The sequence below is a fragment of the Solea solea genome, unplaced genomic scaffold (assembly GCF_958295425.1).
Source record: "Solea solea unplaced genomic scaffold, fSolSol10.1 scaffold_41, whole genome shotgun sequence".
Classification (NCBI taxonomy): domain Eukaryota; kingdom Metazoa; phylum Chordata; class Actinopteri; order Pleuronectiformes; family Soleidae; genus Solea; species Solea solea.
In genome coordinates, this window is record NW_026704052.1 from 217,501 (window position 1) to 222,500 (window position 5,000).

The window sequence follows — 5,000 nt, forward strand, 5'->3', positions numbered from 1 at the left end:
CAGCTGTCCGTCACGGCTCAGAGGTGCACTTAGATCACCTGGGGGCGGAGGTGATCGGCAGCAGCCTTTGTTATGCGCACTTCAGAAACATGGCACCACAACAAGTAACTTGTGCACCAAGATCTTGAGTTGGCCCCAGACACTGGCGGGCCATCGCTTCTCGGCCTTTTGGCTAAGATCAAGTGTAGTATCTGTTCTTATCAGTTTAATATCTGATATGTCCTCTATATGGGGATTAAATATTAAATGCATTTTTGAGCATTGGGCGGTGAAACCTGGGGCTTGCTCTCTTCACTCCTTGCATTGACCTGGTATTGCAGTGCCACCAGGAACGGTGCACCGTTCTTTTTTTCTGTGAAAACCAAAGCAAGGCTGAAACTGGAAGGACATTAACGTGTGCCTGTGCGTCAACGTGATTGCAAGCCCACGTTTCTTGTAAGGAAGCAGCAGTGTCAAAGCGTGCTGCAGTGTAAAAGCTTACAGCACCTGGTATTCCCAGGCAGTCTCCCATCCAAGTACTAACCAGGCCTGACCCTGCTTAGCTTCCGAGATCAGACGAGATCGGGCGTGCTCAGGGTGGTGTGGCCGTAAGCCGACGAGCAGGTGACACAGACTCCTTTTATAGACCAGGCAAGGCCCCCTGCTCGTGGAGGGGCTCAAAAGTCAGCCTTCCGAACACACTGCACTTGAGCCTTTATCGCCACTACCTGCTACACTCTATTCCAGTATTTGGAAGCTACACCGAGATGGGTAAGCTGCTGTTGGTGCCGTCAGGTCCAGTTGTTGCTGAATCTATAGGAAATGACAGCCAGGTATGCCAGTGAAAAGGTCGAGTGTTTCCTCTCCAATGTGTGCTGGAGGTTGAAGTTGAACACAGCACAGCATTAACGAGCACCTGAGTCAAGGCATTGCGCTCTGGGACTATCCATTTCCTGCACCATCGGCCAAAGAGCTGTGTCTGGGAACAGCCACCCAGTGCTGGGCAAGTACACCTCATACTTACCTGGCAGGGGAGACACCATGATCAAGAAGGTGGTTCACCCAGAGCGAGGCTCAGCCATTGCACTCTGGTTGTGCTGACCCCTGCAAATTCCCCAAACGTGGGAATCTTGACTGCATAATTTTTGCTGGTGGGGTACTGCGTCCGCGCTCTCCCCCGATGACGTAGTTGTAAGCAAAGGTCAGCCGCCCAAAGTTCCGCCTTGTGTGCCCATCTCCAGGCTTCTCACGTGCTCGCAGAGCGACATCCCCAGTCTTTCCAAGTTGCTGGGAACGGGATGGTTGTGGGTGTTGTCTTTTAGCTCTAAGGAAATGTCATGCTCCCTTTCCCGGCTCTTTGTAGGAGAACTGGATTGTTGGAGATGGATCCATGGCCATCATGCCAAGGGTTAATACTTTGGCGCTTGTTCCGTCCACTCCTGTACATTGACCTGATATTGAAGCGATGCCAGGAGCAGCTCACCATTTCAGAAGCCCGGAGGAGCTGGGAAACGGCCCGGCAGTTTGTACTGCTCGGTGTGACACAGAGCTACTCTGCTCATGCACTCACATCTACCACTAAACCTTGGAGGTGTGCCCGGGAGCGAGGAATGTGCCACAGCCTCAGCGATTGATAGAAAACTGCAGCACACAACCAACAGTAAGAATGCGCTTCCAAACATGCAGTCAAATGTGGGCGGTTGATTGGCCGGCAAACCAAAAACGTTGAAGAAAGGCTGTCCCAAGGTGGCCGGCCGGGCCGACCGAGACTGTGGTGACTCCGGCGGATAGACTCGTTGGCTGCTCTCAAGGAGAGGGGCTATGTCGACTCTGGTTTTTCTTCAAAATGCACAAGTCTTTCGCCTTTTACTAAAGACTTCCGTGGAGAGGAACGTCCGAGAGTTTAAGTTAGTGATGGTGAGATGAAGCCTCATGAGGCATTGAACCACTTGAGCCAATTGGTTCGAGAAAGGGTTCATTTCTCGAAGCTTCATGTGCACACGAAACCACCTACTGGCCAAGTGTATAATCACAGGCAGCTGTATCTGAACCACATAATGTGTGATGAATTGAATTGTTGTGTCTGTTAGAAATGACTATGAATTACAAAAAATGTGTGACCAAATAATTTCTGTTTAATACATTGTTTGAATGTATTGTGTGTGTATATCTTCCCAAAATGGTAATATCATAATATGGCAGGTTGTGCAATGTTTTTTCTGAAAATGGCATCGGCGTAATCAGGCAGAGGACAATGAAAGTGCTTGTGGAACTAGGAAAAGGGCACAGATTATGCTTGTGTAACTTGGACAATGATGAGCCTCGCTGGCTCCATCCTATATCACCTATCCTACTCTCCTCACTCTCCTAAATCTCTCTCTCTCCCTCTCTCCCTAAACTCTCCAAACTATCTCCAAACTATATAAACGCTATCCAAACTGTAGTATCCAAACTCTCCAAACTATCCAAACTCTCAACTGACCGCAACTCTCCTTCAAAAACATTTTGAATGGAGCCTGAGGGGTCTATATAGCTGTAAAACCTCGCGCAAAATCTGAACCACTTCACGAAGCAATCACGTGGTACAGCCGGGCAGCGAGGCTTCGGACGTCATCATTTTTGGCTCCTCCCCTAAATGAAGCAAGCCTCGATACGCGCATCGCGGAAACGCCCCCTCCCCTACTCGGCACACGCTTCGAAGCCTCGAAACGGAACGTCACATCACTAGTTTAAGTTATTTTTGGTGGGCTTTGCTGTATGGCTGCGCCCTTTGAGTGTGTCAAATGTCAAGCAGCTGTCCGTCACGGCTCAGAGGTGCACTTAGATCACCTGGGGGCGGAGGTGATCGGCAGCAGCCTTTGTTATGCGCACTTCAGAAACATGGCACCACAACAAGTAACTTGTGCACCAAGATCTTGAGTTGGCCCCAGACACTGGCGGGCCATCGCTTCTCGGCCTTTTGGCTAAGATCAAGTGTAGTATCTGTTCTTATCAGTTTAATATCTGATATGTCCTCTATATGGGGATTAAATATTAAATGCATTTTTGAGCATTGGGCGGTGAAACCTGGGGCTTGCTCTCTTCACTCCTTGCATTGACCTGGTATTGCAGTGCCACCAGGAACGGTGCACCGTTCTTTTTTTCTGTGAAAACCAAAGCAAGGCTGAAACTGGAAGGACATTAACGTGTGCCTGTGCGTCAACGTGATTGCAAGCCCACGTTTCTTGTAAGGAAGCAGCAGTGTCAAAGCGTGCTGCAGTGTAAAAGCTTACAGCACCTGGTATTCCCAGGCAGTCTCCCATCCAAGTACTAACCAGGCCTGACCCTGCTTAGCTTCCGAGATCAGACGAGATCGGGCGTGCTCAGGGTGGTGTGGCCGTAAGCCGACGAGCAGGTGACACAGACTCCTTTTATAGACCAGGCAAGGCCCCCTGCTCGTGGAGGGGCTCAAAAGTCAGCCTTCCGAACACACTGCACTTGAGCCTTTATCGCCACTACCTGCTACACTCTATTCCAGTATTTGGAAGCTACACCGAGATGGGTAAGCTGCTGTTGGTGCCGTCAGGTCCAGTTGTTGCTGAATCTATAGGAAATGACAGCCAGGTATGCCAGTGAAAAGGTCGAGTGTTTCCTCTCCAATGTGTGCTGGAGGTTGAAGTTGAACACAGCACAGCATTAACGAGCACCTGAGTCAAGGCATTGGACTCTGGGACTATCCATTTCCTGCACCATCGGCCAAAGAGCTGTGTCTGGGAACAGCCACCCAGTGCTGGGCAAGTACACCTCATACTTACCTGGCAGGGGAGACACCATGATCAAGAAGGTGGTTCACCCAGAGCGAGGCTCAGCCATTGCACTCTGGTTGTGCTGACCCCTGCAAATTCCCCAAACGTGGGAATCTTGACTGCATAATTTTTGCTGGTGGGGTACTGCGTCCGCGCTCTCCCCCGATGACGTAGTTGTAAGCAAAGGTCAGCCGCCCAAAGTTCCGCCTTGTGTGCCCATCTCCAGGCTTCTCACGTGCTCGCAGAGCGACATCCCCTGTCTTTCCAAGTTGCTGGGAATGGGATGGTTGTGGGTGTTGTCTTTTAGCTCTAAGGAAATGTCATGCTCCCTTTCCCGGCTCTTTGTAGGAGAACTGGATTGTTGGAGATGGATCCATGGCCATCATGCCAAGGGTTAATACTTTGGCGCTTGTTCCGTCCACTCCTGTACATTGACCTGATATTGAAGCGATGCCAGGAGCAGCTCACCATTTCAGAAGCCCGGAGGAGCTGGGAAACGGCCCGGCAGTTTGTACTGCTCGGTGTGACACAGAGCTGCTCTGCTCATGCACTCACATCTACCACTAAACCTTGGAGGTGTGCCCGGGAGCGAGGAATGTGCCACAGCCTCAGCGATTGATAGAAAACTGCAGCACACAACCAACAGTAAGAATGCGCTTCCAAACATGCAGTCAAATGTGGGCGGTTGATTGGCCGGCAAACCAAAAACGTTGAAGAAAGGCTGTCCCAAGGTGGCCGGCCGGGCCGACCGAGACTGTGGTGACTCCGGCGGATAGACTCCTTGGCTGCTCTCAAGGAGAGGGTCTATGTCGACTCTGGTTTTTCTTCAAAATGCACAAGTCTTTCGCCTTTTACTAAAGACTTCCGTGGAGAGGAACGTCCGAGAGTTTAAGTTAGTGATGGTGAGATGAAGCCTCATGAGGCATTGAACCACTTGAGCCAATTGGTTCGAGAAAGGGTTCATTTCTCGAAGCTTCATGTGCACACGAAACCACCTACTGGCCAAGTGTATAATCACAGGCAGCTGTATCTGAACCACATAATGTGTGATGAATTGAATTGTTGTGTCTGTTAGAAATGACTATGAATTACAAAAAATGTATGACCAAATAATTTCTGTTTAATACATTGTTTGAATGTATTGTGTGTGTATATCTTCCCAAAATGGTAATATCATAATATGGCAGGTTGTGCAATGTTTTTTCTGAAAATGGCATTGGCGTAATCAGGCAGAGG

At 49.8% G+C, this 5,000-nt stretch overlaps 8 non-coding genes across 8 annotated transcripts; 6 read left to right on the plus strand and 2 right to left on the minus strand.

The window, feature by feature from the left end:
- The first annotated feature begins 152 nt into the window (after window positions 1–152).
- LOC131450225 (U2 spliceosomal RNA) lies at window positions 153–345 on the plus strand. Its single transcript, XR_009235158.1, has one exon. It is a non-coding gene; the product is annotated as a U2 spliceosomal RNA (small nuclear RNA).
- Window positions 346–474: 129 nt separating this feature from the next.
- LOC131450092 (5S ribosomal RNA) lies at window positions 475–593 on the minus strand. The gene has a single exon (XR_009235032.1). It is a non-coding gene; the product is annotated as a 5S ribosomal RNA (ribosomal RNA).
- Window positions 594–995: 402 nt separating this feature from the next.
- LOC131450183 (U1 spliceosomal RNA) lies at window positions 996–1,159 on the plus strand. The gene has a single exon (XR_009235118.1). It is a non-coding gene; the product is annotated as a U1 spliceosomal RNA (small nuclear RNA).
- A 645-nt stretch (window positions 1,160–1,804) lies between these two features.
- Window positions 1,805–1,919, plus strand: LOC131450374 (U5 spliceosomal RNA). Its single transcript, XR_009235288.1, has one exon. It is a non-coding gene; the product is annotated as a U5 spliceosomal RNA (small nuclear RNA).
- Window positions 1,920–2,922: 1,003 nt separating this feature from the next.
- Window positions 2,923–3,115, plus strand: LOC131450226 (U2 spliceosomal RNA). The gene has a single exon (XR_009235159.1). It is a non-coding gene; the product is annotated as a U2 spliceosomal RNA (small nuclear RNA).
- A 129-nt stretch (window positions 3,116–3,244) lies between these two features.
- Window positions 3,245–3,363, minus strand: LOC131450093 (5S ribosomal RNA). The gene has a single exon (XR_009235033.1). It is a non-coding gene; the product is annotated as a 5S ribosomal RNA (ribosomal RNA).
- Window positions 3,364–3,765: 402 nt separating this feature from the next.
- Window positions 3,766–3,929, plus strand: LOC131450184 (U1 spliceosomal RNA). The gene has a single exon (XR_009235119.1). It is a non-coding gene; the product is annotated as a U1 spliceosomal RNA (small nuclear RNA).
- Window positions 3,930–4,574: 645 nt separating this feature from the next.
- On the plus strand, window positions 4,575–4,689 carry LOC131450375 (U5 spliceosomal RNA). Its single transcript, XR_009235289.1, has one exon. It is a non-coding gene; the product is annotated as a U5 spliceosomal RNA (small nuclear RNA).
- Window positions 4,690–5,000: the final 311 nt, after the last annotated feature.